This window comes from Bubalus kerabau, chromosome 3, assembly GCF_029407905.1.
Source record: "Bubalus kerabau isolate K-KA32 ecotype Philippines breed swamp buffalo chromosome 3, PCC_UOA_SB_1v2, whole genome shotgun sequence".
Taxonomy (NCBI): domain Eukaryota; kingdom Metazoa; phylum Chordata; class Mammalia; order Artiodactyla; family Bovidae; genus Bubalus; species Bubalus kerabau.
The window spans coordinates 181,724,393-181,746,379 of NC_073626.1; positions in this window are offsets into that span (position 1 = coordinate 181,724,393).

Genomic DNA, 21,987 nt, shown 5'->3' on the forward strand with positions numbered 1-21,987 from the left:
TGACCTTTGAAGAAGGGGTTAGTGAATATGTGATGTGTATGGTGTTTACTTTTCTAGCTCCCTTCCTCAGACACTGAAGCTCCTCTCTTTCTCCCCCCCTGCATAGCCCTGCAGTCTTTTCTCCCCTGATATTCTGCTGCATTTTTTGGATGCAGATGTGGCAGGAATCAGTGGGGATCTCCATTTTCACCTGGGTCCTGAGACTATCCTATTTGATCTTTTCTGAGTCTACATTAGGTGCTTTGGTTCTTAGAGTCAATGTAAAGGCTGAACTCTGCAGAGCTGTTGAATACAAAGGACCTGGCATGGAGAATCAGGAGACGTGTTTGTGTCCTGGATCCCTCACATATCTGTGTCTCTTGAGAAACCATTTTCCCTCTCTTGAACTTCAGTTTCCTCACATGCACTAACACAATGGAAAACAAAAAGAATAATAATACAGAACATTCATCGTACTCACTTTCTTCCAGGCACTGTGATAAACCTTTTGATCGCAGTAAATCCTTATAGTAAACCTGTTGGCATTATCATTCCATTTTACAGACAAAGAAAATGAGGCTTGGAGAGAACCTGACTTGCCCAAGATCACAGATTGGCAGAAACAGGACTTCAACCCAAGTCTATGGAGTGCCAAGACCCATATGATATTCTGCACAGCGGTTGTTTCAAGGATGAAGGGGTCACAAGTGACTGAACCCACTTTGGCAAGTGTGTAACGAAATGTCAGCTGAAAGGATTTGGAAGACTAGAAAAAGCAGTTCTGTGTCTTGAGTCTCTGGTGCTGCAGTCCTCATGTCTTACAGTAGAGTGCCGCGTAGACAGACAGCAGTGGAGCACATGAATGAGAGACCAGAAGAAGGAAGCAGGGAGGTCTGCAAGGTGGTACCCTGCGGTTGTCTCACTGCAAGCTGTTGGGTTTGCCAGCCTTTGCCGTCATCGGTAATATTGAAGCAGGGGTGTTCTTGACAAGCTAATGCAATGGTTGGATTTATTCCATTTCAGGGTTAGACTAATGGCAATCGGTGAAAACATTTTCTGGAAATCAGATATTTGGATTGGTTCTACTCTGTAGGGTCTCGGGAAGTGGGGAGGTGGGGGTAAAGGATAAGCAGTCACTGGAAAAGCACTGCGGCTGGTAAATCATTCTGTCCTGTGCTGTGGAGACCCTGCCCTCGGGTCAGGAAGGCAAGCGGATGTGACTAGGAGAGACCAGAGAGAAGCTCTATTGAGTAAGTAAGACCATTGAGACTGAGTCATTTTTGTGACCACAATTCTCTTCCAAAATACTGTGGCTCTTTCTTAAACTGACAGATGCATGGAGCCTCGTCCAGGCCACACTCTCTGGGGCCACCACAGCGCTATTGGAGCTGTCTCCGGCTCTGTGGGAGGAGAGGAGCCATGTGGAACCTTCTTGAATGTGTCTTTGGGGCAGGAAATAGCTGTTCAGGAGGGGAGGACACCCAGCGTTAACTTGCTTGATCAGAGGACACAGGGAGCCGCTTTCTGGGCAGAGGAAGGATGGGGGCAAGGGTGGGGACCCTTGGCTGTGCACTCTTGCTTGGGGCTCAGGCTCCTCCTCACTAGAGAGGGAAGGCTGGGCCTAGTCCCCCAGCTTCCTTTCCCAAGGGGATTCCCCAGGGCATGACTGGTCAGATATTTGAGAACCTGGCCTGGGCTCGCTCTAGAGAAGATCAATTTTTGGGTTCCATTCATTGTATCCAGTGAACTTGATAAACCGATGGCTGGCTCCAATCCCCAGAGCACCAGTAATGTGTAAAGATCAGGGAGGGCAGGAAGCAGTAAGGAGCCCAGCATCTGACCTTAAGGTGACCTGGAGGCCATTCGAGAGCCGAAGGGCTTTGGACACCAGGTAAGGGCTGGGGCACTTGGAGGATTTGAGGGAAGGCTTTTTTAGAGGAGGGGCTTCTCTGATGACTCAGCAATGCAGGAGACATAGGAGACTTGGGTTCGATCCCTGGGTCGGGAAGATCCCCTGGAGGAGGAAATGGCAATCCACTGCAGTATTCTTGCCTGGAGAATCCCATGGACAGAGGAGCCTACAGTCCATGGGCTCACAAAGAGTTGGACAAGATTGAGCACACACGCACATTTTTTAGAGGAGGCAAGACTTGGACTAGATCAGGAAAGTTGAGCAGACATTAGAATCCCCCCAAACACTTTCTTTTTATAATGTTCAAGCAAACAGTACTTCTTGTTTGTGTCCTCAGTAAAGGGTCCAAAAATAGTAAAAAAAAAAAAAAAAAAAAAAAAAACCCAAGGTGAAACAGAGGTGTCAGGAGTTCTCCAAGGATGCCAAGACTGGCAGCCGTGGGTCCTGTTATCCAGACTCCAGGGAAAGAAAGGGAGTGGGCCACTGGTGCTGACCCTGTAAGCATTTTGCCAGCCTGGGGGTGGGAGGCACTGGAATCCCCCTCTGTAGCAGTAATGAGATTCCAGGGTGGTAGATGGGCATTGGATCCCGGGTACCACAGAAGAAACCCCAGTGGTACCAGCTGAGCAGGGACCAAACCTGGCTGCATCTCAGACTCAATCTGGGAGCCTGAATCAGACGAGAGGTCCGACCCCTTGGCAGACCTGAGGAATCAGCGTCTGGAGGTGGGAGCCTGGAATCTGCGCTGGGTGGATCTCTCTTCTGGACCATTCACTGCAGGAAGCATTGGCCCAGACCTTCTGAATTTCCCCACCAGCCTTCCTGTCCCGGCGTGACCCTCAGATTGGGGCCTACGGCTGTGATGCTGTCGGAAACCTGGGAGGCCCCCTCTCCCCACGTTTGTGTGAGGCCCCCAACACTCATCTCAGCGGCCCTGGCCCACAGGGCAGCCAGCCCCCTGGATCCTCCCCAAGCTCTTCTCTGAAGCAGCAACCACTTGGCATCTCCAGTGATCCTTTGTCCCAGTGGAGAGAGACCAGAACATGGATAAATTCAATTGTGAAAGCAATTTTTCTCAGACCAGGATCATAGAAGACAATTCCTCAGCATTCAAATATTATAATGAGTCCAAGTTCCACTTCAAAGCAGGCTAATTTAATAATAGGAAGAGCTGGGGCTCCGAGGAATTCTAATTAGATTTCTTTCCACACTGCCCCTTGAGTTTTTTTCTGAAGAGCAGCCAGAGCTGCTTGATTGTGTTATGTTTGGGTCCAGCGTGAAGAAACTTGGAAGCCAAGCCTGGCTGGGGGAAGACCATTCATCTGACTAAAGCCTGACAACTCAGATCCTGCTCCCAGCAGGAGAGGGGTCTGGCTACTGTGAAAGTCAAATAGGATTTGGGGTGGCAGGAGTAGGGTGGGGTGAGGGAGGGGACTTGGGGTAGCAGAGGGCTTCCCGTGGCAGCTTGATGAGATGGGAAGATGGGGTGGGTTAGGAGAGTGAGATCTGGAGCGAGACTACTTCTTCCCTTCCCAACAATATGACCTAAGTATGTGGCGTGACCTCTCTGCACCTCGGTTTCCTCATCTGTGAAGTGGGGTTAATGATGGAGCCTACCGTATAAGGCAGATGGGAACACTGAATATACTAGAACACATATAGTGGCTAATATAGTACCTGGCACTGAGTACTACTATTATTACTCTCTAATGTAAGGAAATCAAAAGATGGGAAAGGCTTCTCAAGGTCAGGGCTGACTTAACTTTGCATAAATCCACTGGGCTCAGAAGCCAGCTTGGAGGAAATACCCAGGAGAGGGTCTATTTCTGTTACTGTTACAAAATCAAAGAAGATCACAGATCAAGTCCTGGCTTTGCTGCTTATTAGCTGTGCGACCTTGGACAAGTTGCTTTACATCTCTGGGCTTCAGTGTGTTTGGCTATAGAGGAATGATAGCAATAATAAACAAAGAGAGGTGTGACACTAAGCGAAGATGTGCGCTAGGAGAACCTACCAGCCCAGGCTCATACTGGGGCCGTAACAAATATTATTACCCAAACCATCCATTCTGTAACACAAGCCTTTTCACAGCTTTCACCTCTGGAATCTGGATGCCTCTTATGATTGATGGTGTCTTACAGTTGCTGTTGTCTGGGCAAACACCGAAAGCTCCAGAGTCAAGACTTGCAGAATGGGAGCAAGAGATGTGGTAGAAAAATCCAGGGGAAGTTAGGAACACCATGGTTGGGGGAGAGGATTTGGCAAATCCTCCAAGTCTGGCAGCATTGCCCACAAGGGGTCAAAGGTGAGCTAGTACTGTTGAGGCCTCTGACGGACACTTGGAGGTTGGGGATCAGCCTTCAAAGTTGGGGTTGAGGCGGGGTGGACGGCGGGGGATGCCCAGGATCCAAACTCCTAAGGATCCACTCCTGACCCAGGTGGGATGCCAGGCGATGTTTAGACAGGAAGTGGTTCTACAGGAAGCCCGGCCTGGGAACTCTTTTGATCAAACAGCACTCAAGCTGCGCCGTTTTGCATTTCGCCGGGTGCCAATTCCATGCAGGATGTGAAGTATATTAGGGCTGGAAGGGCCTCCCTGGTTGCTTTGTGGAGGAGGAAAAAGTGCAGTAACTGCTGCACGTGGGTTTTTCCTCACTTCCCAGGTAAACTGTCGCATCCTGGGGAGAAGGAGGGACCTGATTGCTCACCTTGGAGCCCTTTCAGGAGCGAAGAGGCCCTGGCTGCTGCAGGCAGCCTTGATCTGCCAGAGACAACTGGAACCGTTGAACACACGTGGGGCATCTGAGGCTTTCTAGGAATCAAGCTCTGTGCTGACTGCAAATACATTTTCTCTCTCTTTATTGTAGCAACAGCAATAATAGCTGTTGCTGGAGGGCTCACACGAGCCGGGCACAGCGCCAAGCCCTGGGCAGTCCTCATTTCATTTGATGTCGATGTGGCGTCTGTAGCAGATGGGCTAAGATGAGGGCTTTTGCCCTCAGAGGACGTGGACTCAGATCTTTGCTTCTTCCTTGTAACAATGGGAGTCACTTAACCTATTCAAGCTTCCGAGTTTTCATCTGCCAGGTGGGGGTGATACTAGTGTCTCGGGCTGTTATAAAGACTAGAAATGCGCATGCTCGCTCCTCCATTGCATCTGGCGTATTCAGTGGGTGTTCAACCAACTCTAGTAATTGTTTGTGTGGAAAAGAAACTTCCTGGCAGTCGGAAAAGTTAGGCATCACTGAAGATGAGGAAACAGAGGCCCAGAGAGTTAAATGACTTGCTTAGGATCCCACGGTGACAGGTGGCTGGGCCGGGATTCAACACCAAGGACTATTGGACACCCACCCTTTACTCAGGGCTCTGATACTTCCTCAGTGGCCAGAGCTGCTGTCCTCCTCATGTGGCAGGCCCTGGGGAAGGGCCTGCAAGGCAGTGTCCCCAAAGGGCCCAGGCAGAGAGTGCGCAACAGCTTGGCCATGTGGTGAAGGGCGTGGAATCTGCAGTTTCATCCTGCCAGGCTGACACTCCCTGGCTGTGTGACTTTCGGCCAGTGAGTTAACCTCTCTGGGCCTCTGTTTACCTTATTGGTAAAATGAGGATTAAATGCAATAAGAAGTGTAAAGTGCTCAGCCTTGGGCCTCCTTGTATGTCCAGAGCTCAGAATTGGAGCTTCCCAGATGCCACTTGTTGTTTTTATGGTTATTATTATCACCCTGGCGTGGTCACTCACTTGAAGGTGGGTCCTCCACCCTCCTCCCTAGGAGCCTTCAGAGCCAGAGAGTGGCCCAGCAGGACCTCTGGGGCCATGAGGCATAGCTGTTTGAAGTAGTGTCCATTTCAGTCCTGTCCACTTCTTCAGCCAGGGCAGAGGTCCAGTCTGGCTGGTTGGCAGTCCCAGCTGCCCAAGAGTCAGGTTGGCATTTCATGATAGTGGAGGTTGGATCCTGGCACCTGCATACCTGGCAGGAGGGGGCCAGGTTCCTGATGCCCATCTGGGGACATTGTTTAAAGGACTCCATCTTCAGATGCCTCGGCCATCCCCCAGTGCTGACCACAAGCCATATGATGCTGGGCTGCAGCCTTCAGGCTCTCCATGGACTCTATTCTCTGGGGAGGAAGAAGTGAAGGATTTCCAAGCCAGGACAGAACCCAGAGTGGCTAGAGCAGACCAGTGCCTCTATACTTAGAGCCTGAAGACATCAGGCAGCAAATGAGAAACATTTAGAGGCTCTCTGCCTGATTTCTCCGGAGAAGGTAATGGCAACCCACTACATTACCCTTGCCTGGAAAATACCATGGACAGAGGAGCCTGGTAGACTGCAGTCCATGGGATCGCAAAGAGTCCGACATGACCGAGAAACTTCACTTTCACTTTTCACATTCATGCATTGGAGAAGGAAATGGCAACCCACTCCAGTGTTCTTGCCTGGAGAATCCCAGGGACAGCGGAGCCTGGTGGGCTGCCGTCTATGGGGTCGCACAGAGTCGGACACGACTAAAGCAACTTAGCAGCAGCAGCAGCAGCCTGATTTCTCTGAGGTTGAGGCTCAAGAACGTATCTTCCCTACTTTAACTCTCCTTTCTTATTGTTCTAGACATAAAGAAAATTTAGATAATCCAGGTTACCCCAAAGAAGAAAATGAAAGTTCTCCACAAACTCACAATTTGAGGATGATGCTTGCTAATGTTTTGGTGCCTATCCTTTCTGTCTTGTTTCTATGGGCAGGTACACAAGTAGACTTTTCAAAACAATCCTGAGAAATTGAATCATTGTCTATGTAAAGTGCTTAGAACGGTACCCAATACATGGTAGTGTTTGACAAGTATAAACTATTATCACTATTTCCATTTTATAGCCTGATTTTTCTCAAATAGAATTTCAGTTCATGAGAATGGAAACCTTGTATGCTTTATTCATTTCAGTGAGCTAGTGTTTAGCACATAGTAGGTGCTCAGTAAACATGTTTTGAATAAATAGATGAATAGACATTTCTTCACCTCATTAGATTTTCATCTGTGGTTAATACATTTTGTTGTCGTTTAGTAGCTAAGTTGTGTCCGACTCTTGAGACTCCATGGACTGTAGCCTGCCAGGCTCCTCTTCCCATGGGGTTTCCCAGGCAAGAATACTGGGGTGGGCTGTCGTTTCCTCCTCTAGGGGATCTTCCTGACCCAGGGATCAAACCTGCGTCTTCTGCATTGGCAGGTGAACTCTTTACCACAGAACTACCAAGGAAGCCCACCCTGTTACATTTAATAGCAGCATAATAATGCATTGCTGAATTCGTTTCTAAACTTGTGCCTGGTGATTATTTAAAAAAGTCACTCCCAACCTCCTACCTCTCCACCTCAACAAGTATCTTCTCTTAGACGTCATTCCCATCTGCAAGAGATGGGGGATTCTGGGTTCCCTGGAGCCTGGGGACCCAACATCCCCTCAGAGAAGCCAGAAGTCAGCCTGTGGGCTGCAGCACCCTCTTTGGCTCGCAAAACCGCCAATCATTGACTTAAACTATCTAGGTAGCGCGCAGACGAGTAAAACCCCAACTCCTGCATTTTTGATGAACTTGACATTATACAAATGCTCAGGGCTTACTTGGTCAGACCCAGCAGTGAGGGGCTGAATCAATAATGAAACACTGGGAGGAATAAAACATTAAACAGGGAGTTCTGCAAGGCAAGCAGCTGGGGGGGTGGGGTGTGCGGTTTCAAGTCAGGTGACCCAGCATGGGCCATGGCCGATGGTCCCTTTTCCCTGGCTGCTAGGCAGGGAGATGGCGCAGCATGCAGATTATCCTTGATTCCTACAAGTGTGGTAGGTGGCCATGTGACTTCCTGGGAAGACCTCTAGACCAGAAGTCCAGACACAAGGAGATAGGGTTCATTTTGTGGGCCCAGGCAGATGGTTTTTGCCCATCTGCCTCAGTTGGGAGAATAGATTCTAGATGAGGGTACCTGTGTCCCAGGTGTGAGAGTCAATGCACTCAGCATGAACTTGGGTTTGGGAAGGTCCAGATATGTAGTCTGTTAAGAGCCACAAAACAGGACTCAGGAAATCCATCACTTGGATCTGTTCTAGCTCATTTTCAAGCTTCTCTCTGTTCCAAGATTCTTGTCCTTGGGGTCATTGAGAAAAGCCTTCTTCTGGCTTCTGCTCCATCCACAGGATATTTGAAGATAATGCTCTGTAGCAAAGGGGACCCCAAGCCCCAGGTTTCACCTTTCACCCCAGGTTACATCTTTGGCTCTTACCACAGGACCCTGAGATTTGGGACAAAGAATCTGCCTGCTCCCCAAAGAGGGGTGGGGCTGGGAAAGGGAGGAGAGAGGAGCTGAATGGGCTGAAGTGAACTGTGGGTGCAGCCGCCAGGTGGGGGGTATCTCTGCATTTACTCCATCACATCCCCCCTTTGACTGCTTATTCGCTTTCCAGAACTTGAATCCTCAAAGCCTGGTCTGTGGCCCTGTGGCACTGGGAATGGCTGAGTGTTATTGGAAATGTAACACCTTGGTCCCACACACACCTACTGAAACTGAATCTGCATTTCAACTTGAAGGTTCAAGGTGAAGACACCCCTGGCTGGGTCGGGGTTGGGGTGGGTGGAGGGACAGCTCTGCTCTCAGAGCAGATGCTAGTTTCACTGGAGGTGATACCTGGGAAACGCCTTTCCTCTGGGGTGGTTTATCTCTGCTTCTTCTTGAAACCAGATTGAGTCAAATGACACTTTCATCTGTTGGTTTGAAGGCATTTGAAAGGACTTCCCCACTCTACTTTTTCTGTTGTGAGAGTAAAAACAAGACATTCAACAAACATTCACGCCAGAACCTGGGCCTGGGCCTGGCGGTTGGAGGAGGGGATCTTGGGTTCGAGTATGATCAATCAGGAAACACCTGAGGATGCAGACCATAGCCAGGTCAATCCCCACACACCGCTCTAACTACAGGAAGGGCCTCCTTAGGTATCTGGTTTACCTCTCTCATCTGCATTCACAGTGGATCAGAATCATAGCAGAATCGCCTGGGGGATTTTTCTCAAAATGTGATCCCCCTCAGCATGCCTGCCTCAGTAAGGCTGAATCAAAAAGAGCTTCCCTGGTCATTCTGATTCTCAGTTTTGACCTACTAAGAACTACTGCTCTGTAAGGTGTTGCAATGATTTCTTGTCCTTCAGGAGCTGAGATGGCTTGTCGGTCATGATCAAAGCATCATTGGCCATCAGAGCTCATTCCCTGGTGGTGGGAGACTGCTAACTATGCACTGACATGCAATCCCTTTTTCCTGGGAACACAGCTGCAGCACAAGTACCAGTCTTCTTTGGAGTTGAGAGGGGTCATGTGACTATGTTCTAGCTAATAGAAAGCGATACACACCTCTTTGGGGCTGAGCCTGGAGAGAGAGGTTGGATCTTCTCTCTGAGCTCTCTACAGCCAGCTGGGACCTCAACCATGCAGATGACAAGTTCCCAAAGGACGGCAGAGCCACAAGATGGAAGGAACCTGGGTCCCTGAACCACCACATAGAGCTGAAATACTTGCCAGCTATCAACATTAATCTCAGATATGAATGAAAGACACAAATATACTTTTTTTCTTAAAGCCACTGAATTTGGGGGTTTATTTATGTAATGGCAGCATACCTTGCCCTAACTAATTCTTCCCTCTCTGCCCCACTTATTTTGTCCCAACACATTTTAAGCTCAAATGTTCAGAATTTTAGATTTAGCCTATACTACTGCACTAATAGCTTCCCTGATAGCTCAGTTGGTAAAGAATCTGCCTGCAATGCAGGAGACCCCAGTTTGATTCCTGGGTTGGGAAGATCCACTGGAGGGATAGACTACACACTCCAGTATTCTTGGGCTTCCCTTGTAGCTCAGCTGGTAAAGAATCCACCTGCAATGTGGGAGACCTGGGTTTGATCCCTGGGTTGGGAAGATTCCCTGGAGAAGGGAACAGCTACCCACTTCAGTATTCTGGCCTAGAAAATTCCATGGACTACATAGTCCATGGGGTTGCAAAGAGGCAGACATGACAGAGTGACTTTCACTTTTCACTGCACTAATATTCTTATTTGAGAGTAGATAGGGCTTTTGCTTGGCTTCCTGGGTGGCTCAGATGGTAAAGAATCTGCTTGCAATGCGGGAGACCTGGGTTTGATCCCTGAGTTGGAAAGATCTCCTGGAAAAGGGAATGGCTACCCACTCCAGTATTCTTGCCTGGAGAATCCCATGGACAGAAGAGCCTGGTGGGCCACAGTCCATGGGGTCACAAAGAGTTGGACATGACTGAGCGACTAACACAACACACGTAGGGCTTTTGCTCACTACAGTCTAAACTTCAGTATATTGTCAGGGTCTTTTGCACCTGATTTTAATTTGTTTAATTTGGTTTAGTTTTTGAGCAGTTCTATTTGTCAGGCCTGATAGTTATAAGCTTTTATTTTCCCTTACAGATCTTCCAATAGAGAAATTGTACTTATTATTTTATAGTGAAAAATATTACCATATCTTGCAATTACCCCGTGGGTCCATTGGATACTTTCGTAAATCTAAGATAGATTTTGGGATTTTAGTGATCTTATTTTTCCTATCTCTTGAAACACTTCTCTATTTCCTTGTCCTAGAAATCATTTCATCATTACTTGCCAACTATTCTCAACTACACTAAAGGACTGAAATAATAACAAAAGGGAGCAATGATGGAATTATTTAGAAGAGTGATGTGACACAGGTCATCACTGTTATGTCATCTACAGTTTTCTTACTGTACTGCTATGGCAGGCAGTATACGTGCATGCGTGCTAAGCTGCTTTAGTGGTGTCTGACTCTTTGTGACACTATGAACTGTAGCCGCCAGGCTCTTCTGTCCGTGGGATTCTCCAGGCAAGAATACTGGAGTGGGTTGCCATGCCCTCCTCCAGGGATCTTCCCAATCCAGGGATTGAACCCATGTCTCATGTCTCCTACATTGGCAGGCGTGTTCTTTACCACTAGCATCACCTGGAAATTAATGGCCCTTCAAAGATGCCCACATCCTGACCCCTGGAACTTGTGAATACATGACCTTGTGCAGCAAAAGAGACTGAAGATGGGATTAAGTTAAGGACCTTGAGATGGGAGATGATTCTGGATTATCTGGGTGGCTCAATATAATCACAGTGGTCCCTAAAGGAGTCAGAGAAAAAGATGTGACTCTGAAAACGGCGCAGCAGAGCGATACAGCACGAGAGAGAGACAGCGTTGCTGGCTTTGAAGACGGAGGGACGCGCCGAGAGCTAAGCAACGTGCCTGAAAGAGGCAAGGAAACGATTCTCCCATGGAGCCTCCAGAAGGAGCACAGCCCTCACTGACATCTTGATTTCAGCCCAGTGAGGCCCATTTCAGACTTCTGACCTCCAGAGCTAGATGCTAATATATCTGTGTGGTTTTAGGCCACCAGCTTCACGGTGTTATTTACCAGATGCAATAGGAAACTAAGACAGTTTCCCCAAGTATTGCATCGTCAGGAGATACGAAGAGAAATCTGGAGATACCAGTTTATAGTCTGACTTCTGCTTTCACTGGACACAATTGAGAAATGAGAATGTTTTCCTTTTCATCCCTAATGACAGAAGAAAATGGACAGAGGAAAGCGTTTTGAAATAATTGGTTTATCCAGAAGATGAATGCAGAGAGCCAGATAGCATCACTTTAGACTCATGTTAATGAGGATGGTGAAACTGATCACGTAAGTGAAATCTCAGGTCATCAGTCTTCAGATGATGATGTCTTAGATGAATTTCCTCAAACTCAAGAATCAAAGATTAAGCCATGTATTTCTAGGGAAAAAAGAAAAGACAATCTTCTCATCTAGTCACTCACTCAACCAGCAGGACAAGAATCCAGACCTTTCTCATTTACTACAGGATGTATCACACTATTTTCATCCTTTGTGATGTTTGTACACCAGCATCTACTTGAGATAGTTCAGAAGCAGACAAAAGCTAAGGCAGGTGTCAACAGAAGGTCATTGGGAGGAAATACTTGGAGTATAAATTTAAAAAAATCATTAGATTATCATAGATTCTCATTCTGATTGGAGAGTAGAAATATAAAAATGCAATTCTTTTGCATTTATGGAGTTGAAGAAGGTGTCCATCTTCAGCAAAATTAATAGCCATCAAAGGTTTTAAAAATTTCAAGTACCGCATTTTGGATTTCCAAGTGTGAGAAGAGAAATCAGAAATGGTGAGCATCTAGAATCCAGTGAAAATATACTTTGAATCTGAAATCAGTGTTTATCAGACGTGTGTGTTCCTATTCATGCGTGAAAGCTGATGACCGTTAGTGAGATGTTAGTTACATCTGGAGGATGTTGCCCATATCAGATACCTTCAAAACCAGGAAAACATGGAATAAAAATGGGACGACCCAGAGGAATGGTATGGGAAGGGAGGAGGGAGGAGGGTTCAGGATGGGGAACACATGTATACCTGTGGCGGATTCATTTCGATATTTGGCAAAACTAACACAATATCGTAAAGTTTAAAAATAAAATTAAAAAAAAATTCTTATTAGAATATCTAATAGAGCTGTTCCTCACTCTCCCTTTATTCTTATTTCTGTAAAATTTTTCAAAAAAGGACCTAAAATATTTTAAAGTGGTTCATGAAGTCTAGATGGTAAATGATAATGACTACTTTTCTGCATGCACTAAAGACTGAAACAATATTTCTCTCCATTCTTCTCTTTGTCATAATCATGCCACCAAGACCAGGGGGCTGTTTGAGTCAAGGTGTGACTGTGAGATGTGCTGTTGAGACACGCCTCACCGAGCCTCTTCAAAGACAAGACTTGATAGAACATTTATGTGTGGAATTGTCTCCCAGGCTTGGGAAAAGCCCTGCAGAGCCCTCTCTGTCACCTGCCATCTGCTGAAAAGCTAGTTATGTAGGGCCCAGTCATTCAGATCATATAGAAAGACAAGGGCATAAGCAAATCTGGGCTTCCTTCTCTCTTTCTCTATTTCTTTATTTACTTCATCCATCCATCCATCCATTTGAACATGCCTTCAGAAAGATTTGTTTGGCTCTTACCACTGTGCTTGATCAGAGGAGTGGTTCTCAAAGTGTGGTCTTTGGGTCTCTGGGGGGCCTCTGAGATCCTTACAGAAGGTCTGTGAAACGGGCCTCCTAACATGAATTGAGGCAGTGGTAACCAGTGTACTAGGGTCATTAGATTCTTCATGGCCGTGCATGCACAGTAAAAATGAAACAAAGTTAGTTTTGTTAAATCTTCATCTTTGAGGACACATCTCTTTCGTATTCTGTGTGAGGAAATGGGGAGACACACAGAACTCTGCATACGGAAGTCTGATGGTTGCCTTGACAACAAACACTGGTGGATTATTCGGGTGGTGTGCGAAACTAGATGCTTCTTTCATGGATCACTAAGTTTATTTGAAAGACTGGTGGACAAACCACCGTTATGCAGACTTAGGTATCTGGTAGATCTTTCCTTGAAAATGAGCCCAAAGAGTCTGCCACTTCAAGGAAAATCATGGACAGTATTTGTTATCAATGATAAAATTTGAGCTTTCAAGTGAAAAATTAGAATTTTGGAAAGCTTGTATCTGCCACTGTGAGCTTGACAGCTTCTCAAGACCTGCAGACTTCTCTGATGAAATCTGTGGTGGTATTAACAAATATGATTTTTGGTATAGTATAATGAAATGTGTAAACATTTGGAAGATCTGCATAATTCAGGGAACCACTGTTTTCAAAGTAACTAGTGTATGATGTTTTCATTTTCCAGGGCTGCCTTAACAAAGTACCGCTAACTGGCACTTTGCCTTAAACAACAGCAATTTGTTTTCTTCTAGTTCTAGAGACTAGAAGTCCAAGATCAAAGTATTGGCAGTGCTGGTTCCTCTCAAGGGCTGTGGTGAGAAACAGTTTCATGTTTCTCTTCTAGCTTCTGGAGGTTTGCTGACAATCTTTGGCATTCCTTGGCTTACAGATGCACCACCTGATCACTGCCTTTATCTTCATTTGGCAACCTTCCTGTATGTGCCTGTGTCCAAATTTCCCCTTTTTATAAGGGTACTAGGCGTTTTGGATTAGGAGCTTCCCTACCTCAGTATGACCTCATCTAATAATATCTGCAATGACTCTTGCCACTTTCTGAGGCCCTCGGGGTTTAGGACTTCAGCATATGAACTGGGTGTCGGAGGAGGGGTGGATACAATTCAGCCCGTAACACATGAGGCACTTGATGCCACAAATTCGTGCATGGGTAAAAGATTCATTCAAAGTTCAAGACAGATCAAAGTATTTAAAAATAACTGAATATAAAAAGATTCATGTGGTTTCAGATTCCACATTGTAACTAACCTTTAAAAAACTGCTATTGTTGAGTTTTGGTGTAGTAACAAAGAAGAATATGCATAGCTATCTGAAAAGGCTTTTAAAACACTCTCCCCCTTTCCAACTACATATTGTGTGAGGCCAGATTTTCTTCACACACTTCAACAAAAATAACATACTGAAACAGACTGAATGCAGAAACAGATATGGAAATCCAGCTGTCTTCAATTAAGCCTAACACTAAAGAAATTTACAAAATAAAGCAATACATTCTTCTCATTAATATTTCTGTTTTGAAAAAATACAGTTATTTACAAAATTCATTAATGCAAACATAAAATGGGTTTATCATTAGTATTTTAAATGAATTAGTAAATGTTTAAAATTTTCTAAATGTTTAAAGTCTGTTTAAATTTTTATTCTGGTAAATATCTATAGCGTGATCTCTCCCCTGGCACTGATGTTGGTTTGATAATTCTTTGTTATTGGGGCTGTCCTACCCACTGTAGGATATTAGCAGCATCTCTGATCTTTACCAACTGGATGCTAGTATTGCTCTTTGCTTTTTCGCTACTTTCTGGAAGTTGTGACAACCAAAAATGTCTTCAGATCAGATCAGTCCCTCAGTCATGTCCGACTCTTTGCGACCCCATGAATCGCAGCACGCCAGGCCTCCCTGTCCATCACTAACTTCCGGAGTTCACCCAGACTCACGTCCATCCAGTCAGTGATGCTATCCAGCCATCTCATCCTCTGCTGTCCCCTTCTCCTCCTGCCCCCAATCCCTCCCAGCATCAGAGTCTTTTCCAATGAGTCAACTCTTCACATGAGGTGGCCAAAGTACAGGAGTTTCAGCTTTAGCATCATTCCTTCCAAAGAAATCCCAGGGCTGATCTCCTTCAGAATGGACTGGTTGGATCTCCTTGCAGTCCAAGGGACTCTCAAGAGTCTTCTCCAACACCACAGTTCAAAAGCATCAATTCTTTGGCGCTCAGCCTTCTTCACAGTCCAACTCTCACATCCATACATGAACGCAGGAAAAACCACAGCCTTGACTACATGAACCTTTGTTGGCAAAGTAATGTCTCTGCTTTTCAATATGCTGCCTAGGTTGGTCATAACTTTCCTTCCAAGGAGTAAGTGTCTTTTAATTTCATGGCTGCAGTCACCATCTGTAGTGATTTTGGAGCCCAGAAAAATAAAGTCTGACACTGTTTCCACTGTTTCCCCATCTATTTCCCATGAAGTGATGGGACCGGATGCCATGATCTTCGTTTTCTGAATGTTGAGCTTTAAGCCAAGTTTTTCACTCTCCACTTTCACTTTCATCAAGAGGCTTTTTAGTTCCTCTTCACTTTCTGCCATAAGTGTGGTGTCATCTGCATATCTGAGGTTATTGATATTTCTCCTGGCAGTCTTGATTCCAGCTTGTGTTTCTTCCAGTCCAGCGTTTCTCATGATGTACTCTGCATATAAGTTAAATAAACAGGGTGACAATATACACCCTTGACGTACTCCTTTTCCTATTTGGAACCAGTCTGTTGTTCCATGTCCAGTTCTAACTGTTGCTTCCTGACCTGCATACAAATTTCTCAAGAGGCAGATCAGGTGGTCTGGTATTCCCATCTCTTTCAGAATTTTCCACAGTTGATTGTGATCCACACAGTCAAAGGCTTTGGCATAGTCAATGAAGCAGAAATAGATGCTTTTCTGGAACTCTCTTGCTTTTTCCATGATCCAGCGGATGTTGGCAATTTGATCTCTGGTTCCTCTGCCTTTTCTAAAACCAGCTTGAACATCTGGAAGTTCACGGTTCACATATTGCTGAAGCCTGGCTTGGAGAATTTTGAGCATTACTTTACTAGCGTGTGAGATGATTGCAATTATGTGGTAGTTTGAGCATTCTTTGGCATTGCCTTTCTTTGGGATTGGAATGAAAACTGACCTTTTCCAGTCCTGTGGCCACTGCTGAGTTTTCCAAATTTGCTGGCATATTGAGTGCAGCACTTTCACAGCATCATCTTTCAGGATTTGGAATAGCTCAACTGGAATTCCATCACCTCCACTAGCTTTGTTCGTAGTGATATAGCCAAATGGCCCCCAGTGGAGAACCTCTGATTATAGATATAGCCAGTATAAACCAAAGCTCTTTGGGGTCCTCAATAATTTGCTAAGAGTGAAAAAGGATCCTGCAACTAGAAAGTTTTAATGCTACTGATATAGGGGGAAAATTGTTCATGGCACTTGCCCTCATGGAACTTAGGGTTTCATGGAGGAGACCAACATGAACCAAACAGCAGCAAAATTGCAACCTTGGCCAAGTGTTTTGGAATATGATGTACCCGATGCCACAAGACTGCCTCATCCTCTCTTCTTGAAGCAGCTGCCATGAGTTAAGAGGAAATCCAGGGAAGTCTGGAGTCCTGATTGCCACCAGAAAGAAGTTTCCAGAAGGACTGGGAGGTCAACAGTGTTAAGTGATGCTGAGAGTTTGAGTAACATGAGAAAAGCCTCATTAATCAGTCCTCAGTAATAGACATTTTTTGTTGTGTTTACTAAAATAATTTTGGCTGAAAACAATAGAAACTGACATCTTTTTTAAAGGAAAAAAATGGTAATTTAATGGGTACTGAAATAACTGATAGATTCAAAAGAAGTTTCAACTTGGGCAGGGAAGTTGGCCAGGATATCTCAGCACTAAGGGCCATTCGTGAACCTACTTTCAGGGTCTATTAGACTGTTCGAGTACTATTAGGTAAGGAGTCTAAGCTGAGCGGGGATTTTTGGAAGTTAAGCGATAAATGGAGTTGGGACCCACCTCACATTAGTCTTCGCAGATCTACTCTGAAGTCATTCACTGGTCCTCGGGTGTTACCTGGGAAAGATATGCTTGGAAGCTGGATGGACCCTTTCGTTGTTTCCCAGACCTGTGGAGGTAAAAACCGTTATGGTAAGAGATGAAAAATGGAAGCCCTTGAAACTCTCCTGCTGCCACTCCTGGCCAAGATGGTAAATCAGAAGCAGTAGTGTATTTGAGGAGAAATTGCAGGGATTAGTGCCCCCAACAAAGACTTGAAGGGTGCATGAGTGGCGATCCACATCGCATCCCTATCCAATCCGCCTATCTAGCTTGAGTGGATATGGCCCACAGTAAACTTACCAGGTGGGTACTGCAATCCCAGCTGCTGTGCTGGATGTGATTTACTGACTGGAGCAAATCAACACAAACTCTGGAACTCAGTCTGTGTCTGTTAATCTGGTGAACGCATTTTTCTTGGTTCCCATCAGTAGAAAAGAGCAAATACTATTTGCTTTCACATGGCAGGGATAGTAGTATAACTTTATTGTCTTGCACCAGGGCTACATTCACTCTCCTGCTTTCTGATATGATATAGTCCTTAGGGATCTTGATAGTCTTGATACTCTGCAGAATATTTTATTGGTTCACTATATTGATGATATCATGGTAATGGACCTGGTGAGCAGAAAGTAGATACCAAGACACCCTCGAAAGACCCATATGTTCCATAAGGATGGAGGGTATAAACTCCACAAAGATTCAGAGGCCTGTCATAAAATTGGTGAAGTTTGTAGGGATACAGTGGTCTGGGGAGTGCTAGTATGTCTCCTCTAAAATAAAGGACAAATTGTTGTGTCTTACACAATTTACTCCTAAGAAATAGACCTAATGCCTAGTGGACCCTTTTGGATTTTGGAGGCACTACTTACACACTAGCTAAAACTGCCCTGACTCGTTTATTAGATGACTTGGAGGCTGCCAATTTTGAGTGGGTCCAGGACAAGAGAGGCCTCTGCAATGAGTCCAGACTGAGATGCCAGCAGCGTCTGCTTATTCATTCTGCACAGTGCCTAGGGCCCACAGCACATTTAAGGGCCCATAAAACATTTTAACTTTAGTTTATTTTAAAATCAAAAGGAAAAATCAATCTAATGATCATGAATTCAGCCTAGATTATGTCCATCTTTATACCAATGGAGTTGTAAAATACACTTTTTTAATTTTTTTTTTTTTTTTTGATGAAAGAAGGGACCCACAGGGACTTCCTTGGCAGTCCAGTGGTTAAGACTTTGCCTTCCAATGCAGGGGGTACAGATTTGATCCCTGGTTAGGGAGCTTAGATCCCACATGCCTTGCGGACAAAAGACTAAAACATAAAGCAAGCAATATTGTAACAAAGATTTAATAAAGAATTAAAACCAAAAAAGGACCCACAGAGCAAAAATGCCTGGCCCCCATGAAAGCCATAGTGCCACTCTGGGTGCTACTCCACCTTTGGGATCCAGTTGATTTGATGGTGTTAGAAGTACCTTTGGGCTTCCCTGGTGGCTCAGATGGTAAAGAATCTGACTTCCATGCAAGAGACCTGGGTTCAATCCCTTGGTTGGGAAGATCCCCTTGCCTGAGAATTCTATGGGCAGAAGAGCCAAGTACCTATGGCAGATCAGGGCACCATTAGAGTATCACGTCAGTCTTATTAGGACAGTCAGAGCATGGGGACCCTAAGGTTCTGTGTCAAGGCCATGCCCTCTCTGGCAGAGAGCTACTCTTCATCTGAAAAGCAGCTCCAAGCAGATTGAATGTTTAACGATGGGGCACAAGTGCCTATGGGGCCAGAGCTGCCTGTCCACTTGTGTCTTGTCAGAGGCTCCAAGAAAGAATGCTAGTTCTAATGCTTCAGGTTGGATGATGGAGGTGGTTAATTTGGGGTTGAGACCAAGTGAGTCCAGGAGACACAAACCAAGAACAGATAGAGAAGAACCCCCATAGCTACCTTCCTCAAACTCCTTTCAAAACCCCTTTCATAGCTCACATGTGTCCTTGGTGGGGGTTCTTTAAGACTGATCAAAGGAAGAACTTGGTTTGGTTCACAAGTGAGCTGAAGCAGTACGTGGAAAACCAAAACTGGGTTGTTGCCACCCCACTCAGGGGTGACCTTAAGAGGTATGGTGAAGGGAAATCCTTGACGGGCAGAGCTGTGTGCAGCACGCTCTGTGGTCCCCCTTGCACAGAGAGAAAAGGGACCTGAGATACAGGGAGACATGACCTCCTGGGTGCGGCTAATGGCTTGGCTCTTTCTGGGGAGGCCAGAACCAAAGCACAGGGCTTAGTTTCTTCCAGGCACTCACTGACTCCTACACCAGTCTTCTCAGGTGGCTATTTTTGTTATCCCCATTTACAGATAAGGAAACTGAGGTACAGAGGGGTTTAGTAACTTGCTCAAGGTCTGATAGCTAATGGAGCACTGAGCCAGTCCAGCTTTAGACTAATTTTTATAGTAGAGTAGAGTCAATCATGCCACATTGGAAGTCGGGACATCTGGGTTTGAATCCCAGCAATGACCCTAATGTCCTGTGGCCCTTTGGATGTGTATTCCAGGTCTGTTTCTTCTTCTAAAATGTAGCTTTTGTTGCATAGCACAGAAAATATAGCAATAATTTTATAATAACTCTAAATGGAGTATGGGACTTCCCCGGTGGTCCAGTGGTTAAGAATCTGCCTGCCAGTGCAGGGGACATGGGTTCAATCCCTGGTCCAGAAAGAGCCCACATGCCGAGGAAGCAACCAGGCCTATGCAGGCTCACAACTACTGAGCCTGCACACCTGGAGTCCATACTCCAGCGCAAGAGAAGCCACCGCGATGAGACACCTGCACACTTTAACTAGAGAGTATCCCCTGCTTGCTGCAACTAGAGAAAAGCCCGCTTGCAGCAACAAAGACCCAGCACAGCCAAAAAAATGAAAGAATAAATAAATAAATGGAGTGTAACACATAAAATTCTGAATCACTATGTTGTATACCTGAAATGAATATAATATTATGAATCAACTATGCTTTCATAAAAAAAAAAAAAACACCACCAATAAAAAGTAAAATGTAGTGTTTGGACTCTTATTATCAATAATGCCGCTTCTTGCTCTAAGCTCCTTGATTTCTCTGGGGCTTCCTGGGGTTCAGTGTGGGCTAGGTACAGGGGGATGCAAATATGAATAAGCCATAGTTCCCCAGGAAGACTCTGGCCCCTCTGTAAGCTACTTCCATAAAGCCTGCATTCTTTGCCTACCTGAGCAATTATGGGTTTGGAGGTTTTTAAATAATGATTTCAGCATGTGCTTTGTATAAACAAAGGTTGGGGAAGGGAGATGAGGGGAATGTGGGCCTGGCTCGTTTGTGCAGCTAAAAATAGAAACGTGCAAGTCCTACAATGATGAGGCAGAAACTTAAAACAAATTTCTTGGAAAATTCCCTCCCCATGCCACACTGCCCAGGTATTTCCCCCTCTCTGCCTCGTGCAGATGGAGCAAGGGAACTTGGGGTGAGGGCCGGGTATCACAACACACACTTCCTTCCTGGCACCGAGGAGGAGGGGCCGAGGAGACTGAACTGGGAACAAAACGTCTGTTCAAGAGCCTGATTCAGGCTGACATGGGCCTTTGAGCTCCCTGAGTGGCATTTACGGCCACAGATATGGAAAAGAAAATAAATCTCCCAGGCCCGGCATCTTGCTTTAATTAATAACATAATCAAGTTTCTGGCCCCGTGGAATGGAAGGATTTCAACACTCAAGAAGGCCCCTCTGGCAGCAGGCAAGAACTGGGCCCCCTGGCCAGCCAGCGGCTGGGGTTCAGAACCACTTCCTGCAGGGAAACAGGAAGTATAGTGGTTGTCACAATCCCTGGTGTCTCTTGTGTGTTTATTATGAATCCTGGGCTGTCACCTTTATTTCTCCCATTTGGTCTCTACACAATTGGGCTGGCTGTTCCCCCCATTTTTCAGATGAGGAGACCGAGACCCAGAGATATTTGGGTGATTGGCCCCGAGTCACACAGCTAGAAGGTATGGAGCTGGGATCTGAATGATCTGAAATCAGGCTGAGTCAGGAGAGACCGAGAGGATGGAGCCGAGGCTCACAGAAGGACCAATGGGCGAGGCCTCCTGTTCTCCCCAAGGCCTTGGGATGATCTCTTCAATCAGGATTGCCCACCTCTCTGTTTGAGCTGATGTAAGTGTCTAAGGATGAAAATGTGCGTGGGAGTTGAGGAGTGACAGCCAGATTTTAAAAATGGATTTGGAAGGAGAGAAGTGGTAGATGCTGAGGAAAGCAAAAAACACGTGTCAGGAGCCTTGGGGGCTGGACTGGACACCCAGAGGTCCCGCCAGGTCTCCCTGAGCCAGAAGCAGAATGGAGAGAGGCCCTTGGTTGGCTAGGAGCTCTGTGATCCTCTGGGTACTAAGCCAGGCTGGGGGCCAGATTCCTGAATTTCCTCCTGCACGTGAGAGGCTGCTATGCAGGAAATCAACAAGTCATGATTTGGCCCTGATCTACCTTTTTCTTCCCTCTCCCCTTGCACCCTCCATGTCTCAGCTAAGTGGGTCAGCGTGTGGGTCCCTTGGTGACCCAGGTTTGCATGGCTGTCCCCATCACCTGGAGGGTTCACTCCATCATCGCTGATGCTGGAGTCCTCTCTACCTCTCACCAGACAGCTCCAAAGCCACCTCCTCCAGGAGGCCTTCCCTTCAGCCGGAAGTAGTTCTCTTATCTTGGAGCACCCATGACACCACATCTCCTCCCTTCTCATTACTGGGATATTTTTTACCTTGTAATTGAATCACTCGATTATTCACAAGTGCTTATGGATACTTGCTTTGTTTCTGGAATGTTGTTCGACCCATGTCCTGTGCCTCCAGGTTCCTCAAAGGCAGAAGCCGGTTGTGGTTGTGATGATA